Source organism: Caretta caretta, chromosome 8 (assembly GCF_965140235.1).
Source record: "Caretta caretta isolate rCarCar2 chromosome 8, rCarCar1.hap1, whole genome shotgun sequence".
Lineage (NCBI taxonomy): Eukaryota > Metazoa > Chordata > Testudines > Cheloniidae > Caretta > Caretta caretta.
The window spans coordinates 13286786-13313885 of record NC_134213.1 but is presented as its reverse complement, the minus strand read 5'-3'; the positions used below and the strand labels follow the sequence as shown (position 1 = coordinate 13313885).

Genomic DNA, 27100 nt, shown 5'->3' with positions numbered 1-27100 from the left:
TATTTCATTATGTTACATCCTTTACAGTTAATTTGCATCTCTTTTCCTGTAGAGACAAAGTTACCTGCAGAAAATTATTTTTGTAAATATTAAATACAAGGCAAGTGATCATCCAATCCAAGGAAGAATTTTTATAACAAATTACCCTAATCTAAAACAGATAATTACAAAGCGGACCCTGCATCCCCTCAGAATTCTAACTCAGGCAATCACAAAAAGATTTCTATAAGACACAGTATTATGTTTCCCCCTCCCCCCCAGTCATCTAACATCTGTCAGTTTTGATTTTTGACTTCATCTGCTCCTCAGCAGTTATTAAATAGAAGTTATTTAACATTAAGGCTGTAACCCTCACCCACAGCAAGCAACATGAGGGTTGATGCTGTCCTTCACAGTTGGCACATAAGGTACAAAAACAGTGTAGAAGTCATGGGCACGATAGAGCGAGTGAACAGAACAGAGTGTCAGGCTTCACCTCATATGTCCTGCAGTCTGTCACTGTGTCCTCACCTCAGCATTATTTACATAAAACAAGTTTATTTTCCCCTTCCATTTTTTAAAAAAATATGGTGGAGATGTTCTCATGTCTACTTAAAAAGTTTAGATCACTTTAGATAAGCTATTACCAGCAGGAGAGTGGGGTGGGAGGAGGTATTGTTTCATGGTCTCTGTGTATATAAGGTCTTCTGCAGTTTCCACGGTATGCATCCGATGAAGTGAGCTGTAGCTCACGAAAGCTCATGCTCAAATAAATTGGTTAGTCTCTAAGGTGCCACAAGTACTCCTTTTCTTTTTGCGAATACAGACTAACACGGCTGCTACTCTGAAACCTACTTAAAAACTGACTCAAACCCTACAGCACTGCCAGTCTTCTGGGTAATTACCACTACATAATAGGCCCTGGGGCCTATTATTTTTACACATGTTCACTATTTCAGCCTAACAAGACAACTTTTGAATCTGTACTATACTGACTAAATGCCACGGGCCAGCCAAGCTGCATTTACTCCAGAATGGCAGTTTGGCAGGAGAAGTATCTCTATGCCATTCTTCCCCCAATCCTAGGGCTGACTGGACCCAAACATAACTTAAAAGCAACCTAAGGGCTGATATAAATTGTGCCAGCAAAAGTGATTCTAGGCAGCATTTTGCTGGCTGGGGACTGCCAGAGCGTCCACATGCTTCCACCTCAGCCCAGAGCTAGAACCCTCACCATGTGGGTCTGGCAAAGCAGGTGGCATAGACGCTGCTATGGCAGCTTTTCACCACTCCTACATCAGGGAATTTTCCAGTTGCCCCTCCATGGCAGGTTTCTGACCGCTTTGTGCGGTCTGGACAGACCATAGCAACTGAACTGAGTGCAGAGTATGCAGCCCTGTATGTATTTAGGTCAGCTTTTTTTGAGATGCATCATCCTCCCAGATAAGTAATGAAGTCAGGCTTGAAAGTCCTTTTGGGTTTAAAGGGGAGCAAGTTTTATCCAGGTTAAAGAGAAAAAGGAAGAATGTCCCTCATGGGACCCCAGGTATTCTCCCAGTGATATGCTGAGGGAGCTTTGAGAGGGACCAGGAATTTCAGGAGCCTCTTGTCCAAAATCCTCCATGAAACTGAAAGAGGGTTGAAGTGATTCTCCTAATTCACTCTTCTCTGGCTGCTGCTTGACCACCTCTGCTAGAATCTCCATTTTACCACAGAATTTAGGCCCAGCTTGTCACACAGTACATCGGGTCTAATATACAGAGGCCTAAAGAGGGGAGGGGGGAGGAAGAGAACCACACCACTGTATGAACAGGCGTGTTCACCTTGTTAGCACCAGCTAGGAAAGCCCGGTCAAGTCCTGCAGTTCCCAGATATTCAAATTCTTCACACTTGCTGTGCTTTAAGAAATCTTGCAATTTTAATCATGTTCAGTGAAGGGGCTCTAAATGGACAATAGCTTTCTCTTCTATCCATCATAACAGCACTTAGATCTGCTGCACACACAGGAAATAAGGTAGTTAAAGGAAAGTTATTTTTGAGGGTTAAGCCCTTTTATGGGTCTCATCTGAGATTATTAAACTGACTATCCCAATTGATTTTATTGGGACAGATTCGCCATTGCACTGTGGCTGCTTTGCTGTTGCCACCATAGATTGGGTACTTTTTTGGGGTACTTGTTGCACTTTTGTGTATGCGCAATGTGCCTCAGGTGGCACATGACCAGGACTCTTCACTAAATTTGGTCCACTGGTTGGATCATTAGCCTCCCCGGCTCAGGCCGGGTACTGACAGTTCAACGTGAACGCTGATCTAAGTCCCCACCAGTTGCACTGACCCATAGCGCCATTTGCAGCTGTCTTGAATTAGAGTGGTCCTCAGAAGGACCAAGATGCTACACTAGCATCATGGGAGAGCAAAGAGAAGCTTTAAACCAATCCTACTGCTTGCACCATCTGTACTTTGGGCCAGATTCTCTACTCTGCTGTGCCAATTTTACACCAATATCAATGGTTTTATATTGGCATAAAACTGGAGTAACGCAGTGTGAATCAAGGCCTTTGCTCATAGTGAGAATCTAATCCATTAGATGCTCCCATGTCACTATCTTTCATCATGGACATAATCTGAGCTTCATATTACTATGTGTCTAATGCAGTAGGGATCTTTAGGCCCTGTTCCTGAAATCCTTAAGGACAAAACACCTGCTGCATTTCACCTGGGCAAAGACTTAAGACTAGTCCCTAATTCAGCAAGGAGGTAAATCAAGTAGGTGAAGAGCCAAACAAGCGTGGCTATAAAAGTCTTCTAGAACACACCAATGTAAAATTAGGTGTCAATGAATGGGAAGCATTCCAGTGCCAGTAGTGTAAATCTTTAGTGTTTGTAATTAGGGTTTGCTACCTGGGAAGAGAAGTCACTGTATATACATCTTTCAGAGTAAGAGTCCTGTTAGTCTGTATTTGCAAAAAGAAAAAGGAGGACTTGTGGCACCTTAGAGTAACCAATTTATTTGAGCTGTAGCTCACAAAAGCTTATGCTCAAATAAATTGGTTAGTCTCTAAGGTGCCACAAGTCCTCCTTTTCTTTTTGTATATCCATCTGCCATCGTACACTTCACACCTTTATGGAGTCTCAAAGCAAAAGAAAAAAATAGCCTATACGGTTGCAGAGCCAAATTTTCATCTGTTACACCAATGTAAATCTGGAGTAACATTACTTTTAATGGATAGCAGAGGGAGGATGATGCAGTGTTAGGACACCAGCTGAGAATGTAGGAGAACTAGGTTCAAGCTTCTGCTCCACCAGGCTTGCTGTGTGACCTTGGGAAAGCCATGTAGGAGCTGAAGCACAGAGAGGTTACCTATAAAATGGGGACACTAGCACCTTCCTACTCCAAAGGGATGCTATGAGGATAAATACATTAAGATCGTGAGGTCTCTGCTACTGCAGTACTGGGGGTCTTACCACCTAAAATAGGTACCTGCAGCAGTGTCGGAACTGGGCTCTGCAGCTGTACAATTATTCACTTGTTTCCATATTATACTGACAGCAACATATTGAACAATAGGTTATAATTAAGCACATGAGTAGTCCCATTGAGATGAAAGCATGGCAGTGTTTTTGTATGTCAGGATGAGAGTGCTCAGGACCTTGCAGGATCACAACACTGGCAAATGAAGATGTTCAGCATCCTGCAGAAAAAGGCTTTTATTGATAAGACAGTTTCACCATTGACTTTAAAAGTTGAGCTGTAACCCTTCCCTGAGCACACACCATCGTTTTAGAACACTACTTTACAAGTTTAAATGGATTTCTGCACAAGATTTGCAACATTCATGGCTTTCTATAAATTTTAGCGTCTTCCCCCTTCCCCCCCACCTTCTTACAAGCCTCCTGATATTGCTTTATGCAGCTGCCTCTGATGGTGGGGGTGGAAAAGAAATGGTACTGATCCTACCAAACTGGCAAGAAATGACAGGCCTGCTGTTCTCTGCTGATTGTACAGCTTCACGAGGTGTGAAAAAAACACTGCAGTGCTGGCCAAATTGGTATGATAGGCATCTCCCATTAGACAAGTACTTGCAAGTTTAAAGGGGCAGATTGATAGCCATATGGGAAAAGCTAATGTTAGGAAATTAGAATAAGGAAGTGCCAAGTAATGAACCGTTTGCAGCTGCAGACTTCAAACTACCCAAGGGTGAGATAATTTTCACATCCTTCACCTACTTGAGGAAAAGGCACCAACAAAGGGAACATTTACAGAAGTATAAATACACAGCATGCATGCTGCATACACTCCATTCCTTTGGCGATTGCCTGGCACACACAACCTGCCCAAAAGGCTGCTACTTAACCCAGTTTTTACTGGCTTCAGCCAAAATTATTCTGAATGGAGGCCAGCTACTGGTAAAGCAGCAGTAGCTTTACTGAATTGCTTTTAGTTCATAAAACTCTTTGGAAATAAAAAGCAAGCAAACTTCCTTCCTATTCACTCTGAGAATTAATAGGCCAAATTCTGTTCACTGGTGTGAATCCAGAGCGACACCTTTATACCCAGTTAAATTTGGCTGCATTTTGCAACAATGTATTAGAGCAGAGAAAAAAATAAAGTTTTGTCCCAATATGTCCATAATTTGTATTGATTATCTTCATTTTACAGATAGGGAAATTGACCCAAAAAGACTATATGACTTGCCTATAGCTACACAGGGAGTCAGTGTCAGACTTAGAGAGAACTTAACTCCTAGTCCTGGATTATTCCTCTAGGTCATGCTGCCTTAAATACTGTTATTCAGGAAGACCATGAATTAGACTCAAATTAATGTACGTACGCTGATGTCAGAAGCAACAAGTACCCGTAACAGCAACGGGGAAATACCCATGTGCCAGAAATAGATTTTAACGACATCTTAGTTTTTAAAAGTGAAATGTATTAATTCCCCTCTAGTAATCAGGACAAGGCCAATACCTTAGTGTTTCAGAGCTTTAAGATCAAAATAAAGCAAGATCAGGCAATCTCACCTGAGCTCATTTAAAAAATGCCAGAGGAAGGGAAGATTTATTTATATACCACCATTGGTGAGTATGGTGTTGTACTGGGTGAAGATGAAGTAGTCCCTGCCCTAATTAAAATATATCTACTATCAATATTCTGCAAGCAGTTCTAATGTTTGATGAAAACACTTTTTAAAAAAAGAGACACCATGAAATTCTATACCTTATTTCTTTATCAACATGACATGCCCTCAAAGGAGAATGTATTTAGAACCACTAGAGGTTTTCAATACTTAGGGCTAAATTCTCAGCTGGTATAAGCAATAGATTCCCATGTAAGGTGATGTAAATGGACACAGCTCCATCTAGAGAGAATTTGGCCCTCAGTGTAGACAAGTTGCTGTAATTTCCCCAGTTGTCAGTAATAGTCAAACCCACCAGTATATTTGTATCACAAAGGGATCATTAGTAATTTCCCAGCAAAAAGTTTGATGAGTGAACGATAAAAGCAAATGTGACAATAGTAAAATCGGGATTTATTTATAGCTAGGTAACACCAGTGTTATAATTTTTACAAAGTGACTTTGAAGGAACTTTTTAAGGAGATATTGAGAACACTTTCCCATTCTGCTTACAAACAACCATAACCATTATGGATAGCACTTTTGAAATAGCAGGAACAGATTTTTATTCCATGTCAAAATTGTTTTATGGCATCATATTTTTCTGGTGTTTAAGGAGGCACTGCTCATTGACAACATTAAGCAATGTGATTTATGTACTTTAAGAGCTTACTACATTTAAATGTTTTAGGCATTTCATTTTTACAACGTACCTTGTTCCAATATAATCAATGTGCTTTTTTTCTTGGACTGGGATAGAAATGCAGTTTGTGTTTATAGCAAAATCAATATAAGAATTAATGGGTGCCAAAGAAAGCAGATTGTAAAAAAGTGGGGGAGAGGTTGTAAGCTCTGTTGCCACGTTGATTCCATTAGCATTCGTCTGGCCAAGTGTATGCATATTTTTATTTGATTAGCACAAGATAGACCTCATTTTGCCAAAGACGCAATGGGCCAGGTTCATCCCTGGTATAAGTCTACTGAAGTCAATAGGGTTAAATGAAGAATGGATTTGGGCCAAGGGAGAGATTTGAAACTCAAAGCTCTTTATAAAGAATGTGCACCAAACATAAAATGGTCATAAAAGTGTGTGCTCTGATTTTATGTACTGCTGTACACCAGAGATGACATTGTGGGCTATGTTCATATTTTAAACTGCTGGAATATGTGTTTTCTAATCTAAGTAAGAGAACCACCACAAAAACAATAATTGCTTTCAAATTTGCTTTCTGGTAGAGAAAAAGCAACCTTTAAAAAAAGATATGCCACTAATATTTCCTATTAAAGAGGCATTCGGAGAGTAACTAGCAAGCTATGAAGAGCATATCCTGAAGATAACTTTTGGCTGATCATTACCTCTTTTCTTTCCTGTCTCCTAGTTTTATAGCTCTCTCGATACCTTTACTTGAATTATGTGCCAGATATTCCTTCCTCCAATCATTTCCAGGGTTTTCTATTCTAACAGAGTCAAGTGATTCTCAAAGTCAATGTACACAGGTAAATATAGTGTTCTTGTAACAGGAGAGGGTCGGAAAGGTTTCACATTTCCTTAGGCTTTCTATCTCCTATTCCTGTAAAATTCTACAGGGGAAGACAATTTTTTTTTTAAACCCAGACCAATGTCATGCAACAGACTCCGAAAACCAAGCTCAATCTCTTACCAGCCTTCCCATGCGTGTTTTTCTTACTACAAAAGTATCTCTAAGACAGACTTTTTGCTACTAGAGCATGTCTCCTTTTCATTGCTGTTCCTGCCAGTCATCACTAAGGGTATGTCTACACTTCAAGCTGGGGGTGCTATTCCCAGCATGTGGCGAGATACTCACAAGCTAAAAAATAGTGTAGCCACAGTTGTGCAAGCAGAGGGGCTAGCCACAATGAGTACATACTTGGGCAGTTAGCCCCACCCAGCCCTCATGCTGCCATGGTAATATTTTTAGCACACTAACTCCATCAGAGATAGCACAAGGATGTCTCCACCAGCTGGGAATCACATCCCCAGCTTGAAGGGCAGACATACCCTAAGTGCTGGTGTTGTAATTGTGACTGGTTGCCACCCCCCGCACCCCACTTTGGAGTGCCACCTGATGAACTGGGGTTCCAGTGAGCCCATTTGTTCCACCAGCCTGGGCTCCTTCACCCTGTCCTGCTGCACACACAGGTAGGGACACACCCAGCTGCAGAATGACACCAATACTGAAATCAGTGCTGCATAGCAAGGCTTGCAGCTAGGGAATTGCCCAGCACTCAGGTACACACCCCCTTTGGAAGGTAAACCCAAAATGGTACTGCACAGAAAACTGTATAGCGTAAACTCATGAAATTTGCTCCATCGCTCAATGGAGAGGAAGATATGCACAGCCTTTTGCCCCACCAGTTCTGAATGGCACAAACTGGGTTTTAGAAAAAAAGTTTATTCACTTAAAAATGTATTTTGTAGTTATAAGGGATAGCAAACAGATCAAAGCAGATTACTGAGTAAATAAAAAACAAAACATGCAAACTAAGCTTAATACACTAAATTAACTGGTTAATAGTAGCACATTCTCATCCTAAATATTTTATGCAGGGTGCAGAGTTTCCTGAAGGTAAACTGCACTGCTTGCAGCTTAAACCTCCAGGTATTCCTTTCACAGGCTAGATTAGACCTCTCTCGCCTGGGCTCGGCCCATCTCCCCCAGCTTAGTTCGTTTGTTTAAGGTGTTTTCAGTAGTCTTCCTTCTTGGGTGGGGAGGCAGTGGAGAAGAACAAAAATCAACTCACTTCCCATCCTCAAATAGGATTTGTTTATGACAGGAATCTTTTGTTTCCCAGATTTTCCATTAAGAGGGTGTGGGGTCAAACACTAGAAGTCCAAAATAGTGTCCAGTACCAGGTGACATGATCACCTGACCCTGCAGTGTCAAAGCAGCATCCCAGGAAGGCAGGAGATTAGCATCATCAAAAGTCCTAGTGTCCTTCCTAATGGCTCATCCGAGCTGATTGCATACTGACTGGTGGGCATTCCCCAAACGTAAACACTGTTGTAATGGTTACATAGTCAAGATTCCTAACTTCAGATACAGAAATGATACATGCATAAAATAGGATAATATTCAGTAAATCATAACCTCTCCAATGATACCCCATTACCCACCTTGCATAACACATCTTAGTTATGCCATATGCATATCATAATATTTCTATGAATAGGGGTGTAATGTCACAGTAATCACTAGCTTTCTCAATCTCCTAGTCTCCCCCTAGCACCCTCAGCTCCAAAATACTCTAAGCCAGAGATGTAGGGGTAGTGCGTGAGTGTGTGCTTGTACCAAAAGTGGCTGCACATCAAGCTGCTCATCCATGCATGGATACCTGTATTTGCCTGCATAAAGGCCTGCTCCCCAGGACATCTGTAAACCTCAAATGAACAACAAATAGAACGAACAGGAAACTGGCCCAAAAAGATGTTCAAACAATGAGGCAAGTCAGATTTAGCTAACATGTTAGTAGACACGTTCGCCAAGTGTCCACTCAGCGTTGATTGGTATTTAGTGCATTGACTAATGTGACTATTCCTTGCTCTGTACCAACAAATTGCAATAATGAGCTGTCATTCTTGGAAGCATCTATCAGAACTCTTGATTTGAATACCAAATTAGATGCATCTGTTTCTTTTGCTACATTACTTTCCAAAGCTATGACCCAATAAAGCAATTACTGTTCAGTTCAGAATTTAGATCCCCTCCACAGCTAACAATAAAGCATTTGGGTGCATGTAGCATCTGTTACTATCCTTATCTTTTTTCCCCATTGGCAAGATTCTTCATTTTCACAACCATTGACTGTTTATAATAGAGCCCAGGAACTAAGGCCAAGAATAGTCAAGTCACAATGTACATGTTCTCTAAATTATCAGGAGGTATCTTTTGTTGGTTCTATTATTTGCAGTCTGACATTTATTCCTCTGAGAGAAATATTTAGAGCTAAAGAATCTAATTATATTTTATTTCAAAACAAATTGTTGATACAAACTTGACATGTCAGTAATTAGATAACTATTTCACCGTGCACATTCCATTATTGCCATATTTAATGATGGTTTATTTCAAGAATTGCTCCTGTACAGTAACTATCCCAGCACTAATTAAAAAATAATAGATTATACAATTGGTAAGGGTTCACAATTGCTGTAGTATTTGAAGTAATGTATGCAATGGGGACATTTCCATTCAGATTTAGAGGAATTAGATGCCAAGCATGAAAACCATGGCTACACTGAAGTCAGGGAAAAACTCATTGACTTCACATTTTAAATAAAATCAGATCCTTACAAGTGATCATTAGAGTAAATAACCTTAGTTTATTTACATTGACACTCTCAGATGTGAAAATAAAAGTTCCTATCCATATGCTGTAGACACCATAGACATGGCTTAAAAAATACAAACTTTTCTGTTGCACATAGGATAATACTCATCAGTAGGCCAGGCAATTTATATAAACACTATTCCTTTCCCCTTGCAATTGCCACCCACTTGCAAGAATGAGATTATACAGACCCTACTGATGGGTGGAGTTTGACATACCTCAGCCAGCTGGATATGCTTCCAGGAGCATGCATAACAAAGCAAGGGCTGCCACACCCTTTGAAATGGTGAACCACGTGTTTCCCCCCGGTATAGCTCTGCTCCGCTGACCACTGCAGAAAGGGCTGGACCCGTGGCCTTATGGCCTCACTGTTACCCAACCTCCACTTGGTATCTCGTTCTGTTATTCTAGAACTGCCAGATAATATTGCCCATTATTTAGTACATGATTCAATGAACTTCTGAGAGACCATTGTGAAAAGCAAGTGCAAACAATTTTCTATTCTGGTTTTTCCATTTTCTTCTAAAAACATTAAAAAAAGGTAAGTGTCGTGTTTAGCTACCTTGTCCATCTGTTCAGTCACTCGCTTGCAGCAAATATTTTGAATGTTTCATGACTACTTAAATAGTTGTACGCATAGTTGTAGCCATGGTTGGTCCCAAGATATTAGACAGACAAGGTGGGTGAGATATTATCTTTGTATCTGTCATGAACAGAAGTTGGGCCAATCAAAGATACTTACCTCATCCACCTTGTCTGTTAAAAGTGTAAAAAAGTTTTCAATCCATTTTAAGTTAGAGTTTTTAAAATGCCAACTGTACTGTCTACAGTAGTCACTTCCTTGGCTAGAGGTTTCTGTTCTTATATAGAGAATATAAAATTACATTCATATACTAAGACACAGAATGTAATTTGAGTTTATATAGTGATTCCATAATAAAGGCTGTAATGTGCAATAGAATAGGTTGGGCTCAAGTATTTATCAATTGGCACCAGTCACATCTCCTAGTGGCTGGAAGATTAAAAATGAGTTGTAAGCACTGTTTTGCACTAGCATTTGTAACACATCCTATTGCCTGTTAACTTAAAATGAAGTGGGCAAGTAATGGTGGTCTCCTACAGCACTCCTTGTGCTTAATAATCTGTCCCAATTTGTATTTAGCTCAGTCTGGTTTCCTTCAGCCCAGTCCTGAAAAAGCTTTGTGAAGCTCAAAAGTTTGGCCCTTCCACCAACAGAAGTTGGTCCAACAAAAGATACTACCTCACCTGCCTTGTCATTCTCAAAACCCCCTTTATGTATTCAGCCATGACCCCTCAAGCTATAGAATGAGATAGTCTATCCTTTACTGTTTGAAAAAAGAGCCTATGGACCAATGCACCAAGATCTGAGTATTGAAGGGTAACTCAAGGAATCAATTCTGAAGCACTTAGGAGAGAGGAAAGTGATCAGGAATAATCAGCATGGATTCACCAAGGGCAAGTCATGCCTGACTAATCTAATTGCCTTCTATGACAAGATCACTGGCTCTGTGGATGAGGGGAAAGCAGTGGACGTGTTGTTCCTTGACTTTAGCAAAGCTTTTGACACGGTCTCCCACAGTATTCTTACCAGCAAGTTAAAGAAGTATGGGCTGGATGAATGGACTATAAGGTGGATAGAAAGTTGGCTAGATTGTCGGGCTCAACGGGTAGTGATCAATGGCTCCATGTCTAGCTGGCAGCCGGTATCAAGCGGAGTGCCCCCAAGGGTCGGTCCTCGGGCTGGTTTTGTTCAATATCTTCATAAATGATCTGGAGGATGCTGTGGATTGCACCCTCAGCAAGTTTGCAGAGGACACTAAACTGGGAGGAAAGGTAGATATGCTGGAGAGTAGGGATAGGATACAGAGGGCCCTAGACAAATTAGAGCATTGGGCCAAAAGAAATCTGATGAGGTTCAACAAGGACGAGGGCAGAGTCCTGCACTTAGGACGGAAGAATCCCATGCACCGCTACAGACTAGGGACCGAATGGCTCGGCAGCAGTTCTGCAGAAAAGGACCTAGGGGTTACAGTGGACGAGAAGCTGAACTGAGTCAGTGTGCTGTTGTTGCCAAGAAGGCCAATGGCATTTTGGGATGTATAAGTAGGGGCATTGCCAGCAGATAGAAGGACGTGATCGTTCCCCTCTATTTGAAATTGGTGAGGCCTCATCTGGAGTATTGTATCCAGTTTTGGGCCCCACACTAAAAGGATGTGGAAAAATTGGAAAATGTTCAGCAGAGGACAACAAAAATGATTAGGGGACTGGAACACCTGATTTATGAGGGGAGGCGGAGGGAACTGGGATTGTTTAATCTGCAGAAGAGAAGAATGAGGGGGGATTTGATAGCAGCTTTCAACTACCTGAAAGGGGGTTCCAAAGAGGATGGATTTAGACTGTTCTCAGTGGTAGCAGATGACAGAACAAGGAGTAAATGGTCTCAAGTTGCAGTGGGGGAGGTTTAGGTTGGATATTAGGAAAAACTTTCACTAGGAGGGTGGTGAAACTCTGGAATGCGTTACCTAGAGACGTGGTGGAATCTCCTTCCTTCGAAGCTTTTAAGGTTAGGCTTGACAAAGCCCTGGCTGGGATGATTTAGTCGGGGATCGGTCCTGCTTTGAGCAGGGGTTTGGACTAGATGACCTCCTGAGGTCTCTTCCAACCCTGATATTCTATGATTCTATGAACTTGAAAGGTTTCATCTGAACATTCTTCTAAACAATTTAGAATACTGCAGCCCTGTGTTGTAGGTGTTAACTGGCAACCCTCTAATGCAGAGGTGGGCAAACTATGGCCCGTGGGCCACATCCAGCCTGCAGGACCCTCCTGCCTGGCCCCTGAGCCCCTGGCCCAGGAGGCTCACCCCCCGGCCCCTCCCCTGCTGCCACAGCTCACTGCACTGCTGGTGGAATGCTCTGGGCAGCACAGCAGGGCTGCAAGCTCTTGGGGCAGTGCAGCTGCAGAGCCGGGCCTGACCTGGTGGTGTGTGCTGTGCGGTAAGGGGTCAGGGCGGTCAGAGGGTGGGGGGGTGATGGGGGCAATCAGGAAGGAGAGGGGGTTGGATGGGACAGGAGGCAGCCAGGGGTTCCAAGGGAAGTCGGGGACAGGGAGAAGAGGTGGTGACCAGGCCACGCCCCCCCTCCCCTACTGGTCCTCCATACAATTTTCAAAACCCAATGCAGCCTTCAGGCCAAAAAGTTTGCCCGCCCCTGCTCTAATGCAAAAAGGAAAGAGTGCTGTCAAAGTGAAACTAATACTATATTTTAGTCATACGAGTATCATTCTTGCAGCTGAGCACATGGAGGATAGCATTTTCTGAAGCATAGAGTAGCCACACAACTCCTTCTGGCTTTGCAAATGTATATCAGATAGGCTTAAAATGTAACCTTAGATGTTCATTTTGAAGACACACATTCAAACTTCACCAAAACCCCTGTGATTAACCATTCATGGCTATGTTGCTTTGCCTGGTCATTCCCAGACTTCCATTTCATTAAAGAAAACTGTCAGCTAATAAATATATATTTTATATCCATTTGAGTCTGTAACTGTAGTGTAAACTAGGCTTTAAGATGTATATAATCTCTCCAATAATTTTAGATTGCTCTATCCTAGACATACTCAAAAGTGAATATCGTATCTCATTTTTAATTAAATATTTTTCACTGCAGACCAAGAGAAGGGAAAGCAACATAAAAGTAATCAAGACTTCACATTTCATATGTCAAATCAGGAAAGCTTTTTAAATTCACTCATGTGCCAAGTAAGTATACATAACAAGATCTGGAAAAAATTAGGTCTTCACAATAACTATATCACCAAAAAGCAAAGGATGAGCGAATTGGGCTTGGATAAAATAGGAACCAATTTATGCTGAAACTGAATCCCACTGTCAGAATGCTGTATCTCTGTCCAGGCTTGCAATTCACGAAAGCCAGCCATACTTTATTGAATATAACACAGGGCTTTACCTTACATAGGTTTCTCCATGCATTTCACAACATTAGACACATGAACACAACAGTTGTTTTTAACCTTGTTGTGACACTGTACACCATAGTCTTCAGTGATCTATTATGATGCATTTTGTACAAGGTAAGTCACATGAGGGGTCATTGGAAAAGTTAGGATAATCATATTCAGCAAATCATTTGTATGCATGTATCTTTTTTTATCCAAAGTTATAAATACTGACTATGTATCTGTACTTCAACTGTAGCTACACCTGGGTAACCCCCACTCGACAAGATGCTTTCAGTCTAGAAAGATAGTTGAAAAGGCAGCTTTAGGAGATGCTTATCTTCCACCTGATGAGCCTTCCTGAGAGCACTCCAGAGAGCCTGTAAAGTAACGGCTATGACTCTTAAGGACATGTGACCAGGCCACATTATTCTAAACTCCATCTTGGGAGGTCAGTATTTTTCCACAATCTGGTCTGGGAACCAGTTTTGAAACAAAGGGTCCCCGCCATATACTAATGCTATATAAGGCAGGGAGTGGCATCGGTTGGTCTTCACTCCCCACACAAGGGGACTCCTGGAAACAACTGAGGAACAAAGACTGAACTGGGGAAAGTGCTGGACCCAGGCTAAAGGGATTTCTAGCATGTGTATGGAAGACATGAGGATTCCAATCTGCAAAGCAAGGGTAGCTTGTACCTTAATCTGCAGCCTGCTTGTACCATCTCTCAGGGTGATAAACTGCTAATTCATATGCAATCTAACTAGTACATTAAGCTTAGTTTGCATTTTTGTTTATTTGCTAGGTAATTTGCTTTGATTGGTCTGTTATCACTTTATAATCTTTTTTCAGTCATTTATTTTATATTTTAATCTAAACCCATGAGTTTAGAGTGAGGTATGGGAAACTTAGCTCAGGGGGCTGTTGCATATTCCTCTCCTCTTAGCTCAGAGGGGCATGAACTCTATGAGCTTGCGCTGTACAGTTCCCTGTGCAGCACAAGATGGTATAATTTTGGGTTTATGCTCCAGAGAAAGTGCGTGCCTGAGGAGCTGAGAATTACCTTGGCTTTAGCCTTCCTACTGTTGGTTCACATGCAGTGGCTAGTGAGAGAGCCTGCATGTAAACTGCAGCTGGGTGCGTCCCTACCTGTGTGTATGCTGGTGGAAGTGTAAGACTGGGAGCATGTCTGCAGCTTGTCACAGCAGCACAGTGAGTGTGTGTCCAGGCTGGTGGATCAGAGAGCTCAGTGGTACCCCAGTTCCAGGTGGCACCCTAGGGGGGAACCCACCACACTTGTATTCAGCAATTAATGCCCTAATACCTGGGGGTGGGATCAAGCCATACAAGTACGCTTCATTAGAGTTTAGCAAAGTATTTTGTTGTAACCTTTCTGTGAACTGCCTATATTTCTAGTCTGTGTTTTCAGACACGCACGCACGCGAGAATACCCTGCTTATGAAAAGGCATTGGAGGGACAAATCTGGAGACTGACAATGGCTCCTTTGTGCTGCGAGTCTGGCCTATAAACCATCTTCAATGTTACCAAGGGATTCACCTGCATTTGTGGAATCTCTGCATGATGAAGAGCTAGCCTAAAGATTCCATGCCACCCCAGTCCTTGCCTCTGGTGTAGGGAGCATTCCTCAGAGGGAAGGACTTGAGCCAGAGTGCCTCTCCATTCCAGAAATCCTAAGATGGATGAGCCACTAATAGCCACGGAGAGATGGGCACAATACAGGAACGGCCTTGAGACTGCTCTTATTTGCACAGAGGGCAGACTCAACCATTGGCTAGGACAGAATCAGGGAACACAAGGAGTGTCAAAAAGCAGCCTTTGCTGCCAACCTTCAGCCTGTAGCTTGGGTGGAGGAGAGAATTGGAGCCTAAATACTTTCAGAACAGATACCACATTGGCAGATCCCATACCGCCTCACCAATAGAGGTCTTTTTTTTTTTTTAAAACTTACACTGCAAAGCGTGCTGTAATAGAAAGGTGCCTTCCTGTGCAGTAAAGCCTCCTCAACTTTAAGGTAATTCTTTGGTATATTGCTATGCCAACTTTGAAAACACCGCACCGAATGGTGCGGAAATAAATTATTAGCTGTATGAGGTCTGGAAAAAACCTCGAGCACTGTCTCGGAATATTGAATTTGTCCATTACAGCAGCTTAATGGAGCACTTTCAAGCCCAAACAATTCCATTCTGAAGGCTCTTAATGGCTTTCTGAAGATCAGAATACTAGCACGGACTCCCAGCATCACTGCATCTCTCCTCTGCTGGACTTTCAGTCAGTCCAGGGAGAAAAGCGACAGAAAATAAAGCATGAGACGTGTAGGAAGCGTAACTTAAACTCTTAACAGCTAAAACAGGTTTCAAAAGCTGAATATGTAGAAAAGGAGTGTTACTGTACTGTACCCAGTATATTAATAATTAAAAAGGCATCTACTTTCCTTATTGCTGTCACCTGTTGGTTTCAAACACTAGCATAAATCTGAAATACGTACTAAAACAGCCTGACTCAAAATTCCAATCTGATCATGCCTGGTTTGTGGGTATTTGGAATTCTAACTCAAAAAAATGATTAAGACCCACACTTAATGTGCTCTGTCTCATAACTACAGAGAAGTTATGGTAAATACAAAACCAATGTGGCCTGACATTCTGGCAAGAGTTAGAAGACCAAGAGACATAAAATGCATGAGTTATTTTTGCATTAGGTACCAAACTGGGTTCCACTTTAACCACGTAATTACCTTCAGCTGACAGGAAAAAAACATGGGTATGAAAATTAACAACATCTTCAATGTGGATATGGTCCTGAAGGCATTGGTACACTGACTCATACATCAGTGCAAGTGGACTGGAAACAATGAAATAATTCTACCTTATGAGTGGATGCAAAAGGATTAGACTTTAGCTGAGGATTTATTATGGAATGTAACTGTCATTACTTAATATCATCTGCTTTTTTATACATACTATAGCATATCCATTTTCTTCTTTCATCCCTGTGTATTTTATCTTTACATAAAGAGAGAACAAAGAGGTTCACGGTCAGTGAAACTTAAGCTAGTCCTAACCAGCCATATGCAAGTCTGCCAATCACAAACCAAACTCCTAAGAGTTCATGTTTGACAGCCTTAACACCAAGGTGTGATAATGTGTAGCCGGATATCATTACACTGCAATGACAAAGGGAAGGGTGGTCCTGTATTTAAAGCAACAGACTGGGAATCAGCACAATCTGGGTTCCCTTCACAGCTGTCACAAGCTTTGAGGAAGCCATGTCATCTTTCTGTGCCTCCATTCTCCATCTGTGCAACAAAGGACAGTTTTTTTCCTCTTTGACAAATGGATGCATATGGCTAAGACCTTGACAGTCAACTTCCCTGTGAAGGGGAAATCAGTAACAGATGGCTATATCCTAAGTGTGACTTGTTTGTTTATATATATTATACACACACCCCCCCCCCCCCGTGAAACAGAGGAAGTCGAACTGCACGCAGTCATTCCCTTCCTGTCAGCATCAATTCCTGGTTACCCAAGAACAAGAGGAGGCTCCAACCAGATACCAATGCAGCTCTCCTGCTGCTCACACAACTCCACCAAAACTTGGATAAAGCTAACAGCAGCCCTGTCATAAATATAAAGGGAAGGGTAAACCCCTTTGAAATCCCTCCTGGCCAGGGGAAAGCTCCTCTCACCTGTAAAGGGTTAAGAAGCTAAAGGTAACCTCGCTGGCACCTGACCAAAATGACCAATGAGGAGACAAGATACTTTCAAAAGCTGGGAGGAGGGAGAGAAACAAAGGGTCTGTGTCTGTCTATATGCTGCTTTTGCCGGGGATAGACCAGGAATGGAGTCTTAGAACTTTTAGTAAGTAATCTAGCTAGGTATGTGTTAGATTATGATTTCTTTAAATGGCTGAGAAAAGAATTGTGCTGAATAGAATAACTATTTCTGTCTGTGTATCTTTTTTGTAACTTAAGGTTTTGCCTAGAGGGGTTCTCGATGTTTTTGAATCTAATTACCCTGTAAGATATCTACCATCCTGATTTTACAGGGGGGATTTCTTTATTTCTATTTACTTCTATTTTTATTAAAAAAGTCTTCTTGTAAGAAACTGAATGCTTTTTCATTGTTCTCAGATCCAAGGGTTTGGGTCTGTAGTCACCTAGGCAAATTGGTGAGGCTTTTTACCAAACCTTGTCCAGGAAGTGAGGTGCAAGGTTTTGGGAAGTATTTTGGGGGGGAAGGACGCGTCCAAACAGCTCTTCCCCAGTAACCAGTATTAGTTTGGTGGTGGTAGCGGCCAGTCCAAGGACAACGGGGGGAATATTTTGTACCTTGGGGAAGTTTTGACCTAAGCTGGTAAAGATAAGCTTAGGAGGTTTTTCATGCAGGTCCCCACATCTGTACCCTAGAGTTCAGAGTGGGGGAGGAACCTTGACAAGCCCACTTCACAACTGAACACTAAATATAAACATCCAGGAACAAAGGACGTAGGCCATACTTACATAATGGAGGACTATCCTGGGAAGCAGTGACTCTGGAAAAGATTTGGTGGATAATCAGCTGAACAGGAGCTCCCATTGTGACAGCATGGCCAAAAGAGCTAATACAATCCTTGGATGTATGAATAGGGGAATCTCAAGTAGGCTGAGAGGTTATTTTACCTCTCTGGCACTGGTGGAATGATGGGTCAAGTTCTGGTGGCTGTTAATAAATTGGAGTGGTTCAGAGAAGAACCATAAAAATGATTAAAGGATTAGAAAGCATGCCTTATAGTGAGACTCAAGGAGCTCAATCTATTTTAGCTTAACAAAGAAAAGGTTAAGCAGAGACTTACAGTCTACAAGTACCTGATGGGAAACAAATATTTAATGAGCTCTTCAGTCTTGCAGAGAAAGGTATAGCATAATCCAATAGCTAGAAGTTGACACTAGACAAATTCAGATTGAAAACAAGGCATACATTTTTAACAGTGAGGGTGGTTAACCATTGGAACAGTTTACCAGGGGGCAAGGTGGATTCTCCAGCCCTGACAATTTTTAGATTAACATTGGATTTTTTCCAAAAGATGGTCTCCAAAATAATTTGGAGAGTGTTTCTGTAGCCTGAGATATACAGGTCAAACTAATCAGAGTGAACCCTTCTGGCCATGGAATTTATGAACATTTGCTCAAAAATTGAGAAAAAGAACTAGCAGATTTACATGCAACAGCGCTTACTGACACCTGCCATAACTACATGTTGATAGGATAAGTTAATTAGGATTTGTGAAGAATTTAGCTACCACTAAGATGGAGAGTCTTAGTACGTCAACAGATAGAGCCCTCCTTCAGAAAGTGAGAAGCATTGATCTACTATCAGCTTGTTGTGAAGACCCAGTGTACCCTACTCAGTTTAGAAGCATTTAGGCTTCATTCTGTCAGCCTCTGGATGCATTGGCATATCAGAAGTCTATCAATATAAGTAACTGATTTAGCCACCAATTTGCACATCTCAACAGCAGTTCCCCTGTGGTTTTCTATACATCTTCAGAATAATCTTTTAAGATATGTGAGCCATGTAATCTTTTGCTGTTGCAAACAGACTGCAGAGTTTTAAGAATAGCAAGTATATGCTGTGATGGGTTCGACCCCACCCCAGGATGCCACCTGATATACTGGGGTCCCACTGAGCCCACCCATTCCACCAGCCTAGGTTTCCTCATCCTGTCCTTGCTGTGCCAGGCCCTCAAGCCTTCGAGGACACATACTGGTAAGCCAACACAGCTGCAGACAGACTGAAATCAGCTGTGTGGGAGGATTCAGCTCAGGGATTTACCCAGCACTCACATGCACACCTCCTTTAGGGTGTAAACCCAAAATAATATTGTCTTGTGCTGTATAGAGAAATCTGTACAGTGCAAGCTCATAAAAAGTAGCCCCCTCCCTCAATGTGGAGGGAGATATGCACAGTTTTTTGCTTCCCCCCCAAATATGAATTTTAGAAACAGGTTTATAGAAAACCAAGACAAGTTTATTAACTACAAAGGACAGATTTTAAGTGATAAGGGATAGCAAACAGATCAAAGCAGATTATGAGAAAAACAAAACAAAAACATGCAAACTAGCCTTAGTACATTAAGGAAATTGGCTACAAAAAGTAACTTCCAACTGTAAGTGTTGTTCTAGGCAGGTGTCAGTTTCTTGAAGATAAACTGCCCTGCTTATATCTTAAATCTCCAGATATACCCTTCACAGGCTGACCTCTCAGCCTGGGTCCCAGTCCTTCTCCCCAGATCAGTCTTAGGTGTTTCCAGCAGTCATCCTGGGTGGGGATTCAGTGAAGAACCGGTGACTGTGATTAACTCACCTCTTCAGCTTTAAATAGAATTTACTTATGGCAGGAATCTTGTTTCCCAGTCTGACCCCCTGCCACCTCCTCTTAGTGGAAAAACAAAAACAAAAACCACACACCGAAAGCCCAAGATGGGGGTCCAGTACCAGGTGACATGATGACCTGACCCTGTAGTGTCAAAGCAACAACCCAGGAAGCTTCTCAGGAAGTGCAAGATTAGTATCTTCAAATTCTTATTGTTCTTCCTAATGGCCCATTCAGGCTGAATGCCTACTGTCTGGTGGGAGTTTCCCAGAAGCAAACACTTTTACAACCAATATAGAGCTTGTATTCATAATTTCAGATACCAAATATGATTATCCTTTGTATGCATGTATCATTACTGTAAATCATAACCTTTCCAAGGATCTCTCACAAGTACAACTTAGTTATACCATATTCATATATAAAGAATATGGGTGTGATGGGACATAGGCCATGAAAGTTCCCAACTTTACTCAGTGTGGGGGAGGGGACAGTGCTTATGGTCACCAGGGAAGCACCTCAGCCAATATAAAGTGCTGCTGAACAGCTAGCTGAAATGATGCCATGTCCAATAACTCTGATCCTACAGAGAAAAATCATGTGTAAATTCTTCCTTTCATCAGAGTTTTGCTTTCTACAACACCAACTCAATGCCAGCTCCTATTCTATAATTCATAAGAGTTAAACAGCAATCATGTGGACAAATGTCCTTACCTTGAACGACAACTTTTTCAACACAAGTAAATGCATGACCTTCCAACTAGCTACACTAAGCAAATAAACTCCATAGTATGCTGGCATTTGAATACGTTGGGTGGCTTTCAGTTTTAACCGAGTTAGTTCTCTGCTAAAAATAAGTCTACAATTTGAGGCCATGCCCAAAGAGAGAGAGAGAGTTATAGTCATAACATTGAAGCCTAGTTTCAGAAACTCACCACCACTAAGGAATAAGTGGCCTCATTTAAATAGCATTGAGGAATAGAGAATTGGAAGTGGGAGGTTTTCAGTGTTTATGGTTTTTTGTTTAAGATTTGTTTAGTTTAACTCATTGATTTAATTTAATTCAACTCATTACCTACACTTACATCTCCCTAGGCCCCAGTCCTGCAAGCAGCTCTATAGAGGTGGACCCCTGCGCCCAAATGCAGCCGGTTGAAGTCCATGGGGTGCAGGCATCTGCAATTGAATTTTCATAGGTAGGACTGGGATCTTTAGTTATTTAATTTTAAAGTTCAGATGTCACTGACTTAAGGTGAGCATGTGACAATTCATTGAATTTTATATCTTAAGCATGTAGGATTATAGTGATTGCACAAACTTGCCTTAATTTAAAAGGTAAACCAACTGGTATGGAGAGAGTCAGGTGGAAACACCTTGTACAAGACAGACTAATTGTGCAGTGTTTTATTTCCCAAAATAAGAAAGGGTAGCAGAATCTGGCCCACAGTTCGGCGTCAGATGTATCGTACACAAAAAAATAACTTTATGTAAGCCTGCGTGTTAACTTTGCAGCTTCCACTTCCTACAGATATTTTAGAACAGGTTTACAAGTTCTGGTCTTTAAGATTTAAAACCTTTCCCTGATGGAGGGCATTCAGCAAGCAGAGACATCTAGATGGAATTTTTTTTAGAAAGCTTTGGATCAGGAGCAATGGAAATAAAGGCTTCTTTGTGAATCCTTTGGAACATTGCTCTTATTCATGAAATATAGGGAACAGTGGTTGAATCAAACTGCTCTCAGATTTTCAGACCAACACTCATTGGAAGTTTTCCCCTAGCTTTCATGGACTTACAGCTTCAAGTGAGCAAAGAGCTGCTTTTTCTATGTGACAAAATGCATTTCAATATAATGGAATTAGTTCTATTTAAATGGCTATTCAAAGATTGTAAGTCAATTTCTTCTTTCCCCCACCTGCTTGACAGATTTCTTGAAAGAACAAAGAGAAAACATCTTATTTACATACCCAGGGTGAGTCTTTCCTTCTGGTATTGCTAGGTCTGTATTTTGGGGGTAAAAAACCCACAAGTCATTCAATGCAGCTTAGCTAAATAAATCTTCCTTCCCATTGTTCCTTTGAAGTTAAAGGTATTCATGGTATGTGCAGTGCAGAGTGTTTCCTTGCTTTCAGCTTGTGCTGCACAGAAGCAGTTTTCATTCAACTCACAGGGATTGTTCCACTAAACTGCTTGTGCAGGAGTGTAGTAGTCCATGAACTTGAGGTGAGTCTGTGTGAGGTTTTTTTGAGGGGGAAGAGTTTGGGGGGGAGGGGAGGAGAGGAGAGCCCTAACCTCTCCTGTTCCAGACATGTTACTGAACTGCCTAATTCCTATATACTGAATCCACTTCTGAAGCACAGCATGGTCTGAAAGGGTTAGAACTGGGATAGCTCAGTGGTTTGAGCATTGGCCTGCTAAATTCACGATTGTGAGTTCAATCCTTGAGGGGGCCATTTGGGGATCTGGGGCAAAAACTGAAGATTAGTCCAACCCCCTGCTCAAAGCAGGACCAGATGACCTCCTGAGGTCCCCTTCAACCCTGATATTCTATGAACTGCCCAGTGCTTAATGTGTGCCAGGGCTGAGCCTTGGCAGTTCGTAGCCCCAGCAAAAAATAAATAAAAATTGCTTAAGCCCCAGCACCTCTGTCATTACAAATTAAGCACTGGAGGAACAGCCATTGAAAATACATCAGCTTTTTCACTGTAACATTACAAGCCCAAACAGCAACTTAAAAAAAAAGATGTGAGTCACCCCATTGATGAAAAGAGGGGTTTCAGCACACTGATTAAAGGAAGAAAAGCAACAGGGACTGAAAGAGCATGCACCACAAAGAGCCATCTCCTCCTCCCTCCCAGGACAAGTCAGCATGCGTGCACAACACACCACAATTTGCACTACACAAATCTAAAGACAGGCTGCAAAGCACGATTTCCATCCCTGATGGTCAATAAAGGAGGCACAAATCTCAACCATTGCACAGGAGCCTTGTGTAGTGTAACCCTTCTGCCAGGTGGAGCCGGCAGCAGTCAGGGCCAGGTTCAATATCTGGGGGTTCCTTTTCAACACAACACAGAACTGGCTCTTGCACCCACCCAGTAACCTGGAAGAAGTACACCCCACCCCTGGGTGGCTGTGAGGGGCAATACTTTCCCACCTGCAAGCAGAGTCTGAATGTAGAAAATAAACTTTTAATGAAAGGAGAGGTCACACAACATTAAATTAGGGAAAATGCCACAAGCAGGATTCATAAACACAAAACTGAGCAGGACATGCACACCAGAGGGCATGGGGCAGAGTCTTCTGCCTCATGTTTGTGAGTTCTACAACCAATGGTTCCTTTTCTGTGCCCCTCATCATACCCCACTCACAGTGGTTGTCCTTGGTCAGTGAGGACCCAAGGTTCAGAGGTGCATTGAGTGATTTCACCTCCTACCCAGGGAAGAAGGCACCTTGCTTCTTCTGCCATCTGGGCCCCTGCAGGCTGCACATTCCACTCCTGCCAGCTTGCCACTTGCCAGACACCCATCAGTCAGTCACCTTCTGCTGCCACTTGTCTCTCTGTGAGCTCTGCAGATCAGTCGTAGTGATTTTTAGGTCACAGCAGGCTGGGCAGAAACACTACCCCACCACAAGTGTTTTCATCTCTTATTGAGTACTTCAAATAATAGACAGCTCCTAATGAAGCCTATTTAACTATCTTTGAACAGCATGGAGGAACAGGTTAAACTGGACCAGGGACCCATAGGGAGAGTCCACACCTCCTGGCTGGGACACCTGTCCCCACCCCTCTCTACTTTCACACAGGGTCTGGCATTCGAGTCCCTGGTTTAATGAGGTCCTTTTAGCGGAGGGTGATCTCATTTGGGTTAAGTTAACAGGTTAAGTACAGTTCTGCTGCCCTGCTTCCCTTTACTCAAACAAAGACAGCAACATTGATAATATTTCTCTACCCCTGCATTCGAAGTGATTCGTAACCCAACACCAGCCAAAGTTGATCACTTGGAGCTACACCGCTCCTGTCTGCTAGATAGTTACGCAGAGTAGGCGTGTTCATGTAAATACTGTTGCTCCTGAAGTCTCTCCCTCTCCCCAACTAGCTGTCAGGGGAGAGTTCATTCAGACCCACTTACGCTTATAACGTACAAAAGTCTTTGGGTTGGAACAGAAGAGACTTCTCTAAAAAACACAAAAATAGCATGTTGAGCAAATTAAGCCTTAGAAATGTACATAAACATTTCTTAAACCTTTATGGCACTGGAAATAGCAGTTTGGAATTAACGGGTTAAGCATATCCTGGGGTGAAAAAGCTATACTGAGCTCCGATCTACCAAAACTTTGTGCCCCCTTTAAAAAGTCTTCAGCCATCCTAAAGGGTACTCCTCACATGCTAGGTAAGTCACAGTCATCACTATTTGTACTATAGTAACAGAAGCCCCAGTGGAGATCAGATCCCATTGCATCATTAGGTGCTGTACAACGCATATGAGACAGTTGTTGCCTCAAACAACTTACACTCTAGATAGACAAAGCTGACAAAGGGCAGGAGTATGATCCCTATTGTGCAAATGGGGAAACTGAGGTGCATGGAGTCACATGATTCTCATCTGCTGCTTCCCCTCTTTTCATTTGGGTCACATGATATGGCCAGAGAGGTTGAGAAAAAACGTTTACAGAGAGTTTTTGAAGCTAGAGAGTACCCTCTGAGACAACTTCTTTCCCACCTTTACTCCCCAATACTTCAACATGGAGGGGGGAGGTGACAAATTAAATTGAAAAAATATCAGAAACATGGGCTGGGTCCTTCACTGTGAAGGAAGTGCTTACATTGAACTGAGACTAACCTACCCCTAGTGCCATCTTAACCAGACCACTGCAGAGGAACAGCGATTCCCCAGTAGCATACAGCCAACGTAGGAGCTCTCACACTACACTACCTCCCGGTTACCGGTATAAACAAAGAAAACATGGAGGCAAGACTGGAGGCAAAAAGAAGGTGGCCAGACACTCCTGCACTATGCTAGTACTCTCATGTGGTTTTGGCCCTAAGGGGGCCATTCACAACCTGATATAAGTTGGAACAGTTGCAAACTGCTCCAACTCAATATGTGGGGACCAGGTCCAGACAGAGCAGCACTGGTGGTCAGGTAACATAAAATGAGCTTTCATCTACCATTACCTTTCCCAACCAGTGTTCTATACAATTTGGCCACAGTGGAGGATCTAGCCCTTGGCATCTTCAGCTTTAGATGAATCTAGACCAGTGATTCTCAACTGTGCCTCCCCCCTTACCCCCCCAAGCAATTTTGAGGGGGTCTGCCAAGCAGTGCCAGCATTTGATTTGCTGTGGCCCAGTGCAGAAACCTGAAGCCCCACCATATGGGGCAGAAGCCTGGGGTTCCAAGCCCTGCCACCCAGGGCTGAAGCTGAAGACTGAGCAACTTAGCTTCACATGACCCCAGGCAATTGTCCTGCTTGCTACCCCCTAATGCTGGCCCTGACTTTTATATGTAGAAAAAAAAACAGTTGTGGCACAAGTGGGCCATGGAGGTTTTATAGCATGTTGGGGGGGCTCAAAAGAGAAAGGTTGAGAACCCCTGGTCTAGATAACAGAAACCCATTTTCAAATGCCACCTTGCTTGTGGCCTGCTTAGTCTCCTCTCACCTTGAGAGCCCACAGACAAACAAATCTGGATATTTTGGATGCTATGCAGTGGGCCTGAGAGATTGTACAAAAGCCTGAGGTGAGGCAAGTCTGGTTAAAAGGCACCACAAACCCAGGATTACATCTCCTCCCTAGGACTTGCACTGCTCCCCACATGGGAGCCTCGCTGCCTGCCACTCACAGGTTCACTGCTGCTTTGTAGCCCCCCCCAGCAAAGCCATGAACCTCAGGTCCTTAATCATCCTTGAGTGCTGGCAGACTGGTCCAACTGTTGCTCCTTCCATCCATCCCTCTGATTGTGCTTCACGTGCTTCCTTTTCAACAAGAGCCCTACAGATCACAACTGAATCTGAAGCTCAGTCTGGGACAGCAAATTCAGTGTGACCCATGTCTGAACCCCACTTCTGAACTGAGCCAGTTAGAATTGAAGTGGGTTTATGGGGGGAAAGAGGGAGGAGAAAAAATTAACTAGGGATAGAGGAACAACTAAATGGTGTGTAAAAACTAAATCACTGCAGCAGAGCCTCAGTGCCCAGTTCAAGTCTGGGCATTATCAGCCTTTACCACACAAGCCATTGACTCATAAGTGGTATGACAGTTAACCGCTTTCCTGACAATAACAAATCTATTCCACCACTGTTTTGTATTAATTAGGGGAAAAGGCTGCATTTGTAGCATGTCAAAATGGCTCATCTACCAGCTAATGTGAAATGTTTCAGTCAGCTTGAAAAATTAAGAAATTTAATTGTGTATCAAGGTCATAACACATGGGCAGTTTCACTATCCATTTAGGCATTTCATGTGTGGATGGACAAGTTGGGAGCTCATACACTGTATCTTTAGCTCCTGCAAATAAACTTTTGCTCCATAATGGAGGGGACACAGATGCTGCTTCAACGCGGTTCCCACTCCCATCACCTGAAGCGCCTCCAGCAGCAGCAAATGCTTTGCCAGCCCTCAAAGTCCCAGCTGCATGCAGCAGGCTGAGTGGTTTGCAGCTTTGCTGTATATCCCATACAGCAGATCTCTTTGCTTCCCCTTACCTAACCCCCTCCTCATTGCCTACAGCCCAAGAATGCTCATACTCTGGCTGTATCACCCCCCCCCATCCAATTACCGCCTCCACCCATCACCAAACATTCCCACCCCAAGCTCCAACTCCCCTGGCTCCTGTCCCTGAAAAACAAACATCTCAGAATTCTGGAATATAGAAACCCTCATCCAGCCCTCCAATCAGGCAAGGCTCAAGGCCATCCTACTGCTAAATGTTCACTATTGCACCTCTACTACTGTTTTGTCCCACCTTGATTGAATGAGTTCAGTATCTTTAAATTATGCCCTTAAAATAAACCTCACAATCAGCAATATACAAATTATAATTTCCTTCTCGCCATGCTGCCAACTATTATCTTAATCAAAGCAATCATGCAACTTCACATATTGCCCCTCATTATCCAATTTGTGGCCTGTGTATATTATATTTTCCTTATCTGATGGCACATCAGATGATGAAACTGAGCCTCAAAACTTAATGGCAATTCTCCCAAAATGTTAAAGTGTCAGAGATAATAGTTTCTCTAAAAACATGCCAATTCTGTAGTATAGTCCGAGGCCTTTGAAATCTAGGGTGATATTACCC

At 42.5% G+C, this 27100-nt stretch overlaps 1 protein-coding gene across 1 annotated transcript in view; it reads right to left on the bottom strand.

Moving 5' to 3' along the window:
* The window catches only part of FSTL4 (follistatin like 4), an 865477-nt gene extending 843456 nt beyond the window's left edge, over positions 1–22021 (bottom strand). Inside the window, 1 exon segment of the mRNA XM_048861817.2 lies at positions 21764–22021. The gene's annotated coding sequence lies outside the window, so the exon portion shown is untranslated.
* Between the last annotated feature and the right edge of the window lie 5079 nt (positions 22022–27100).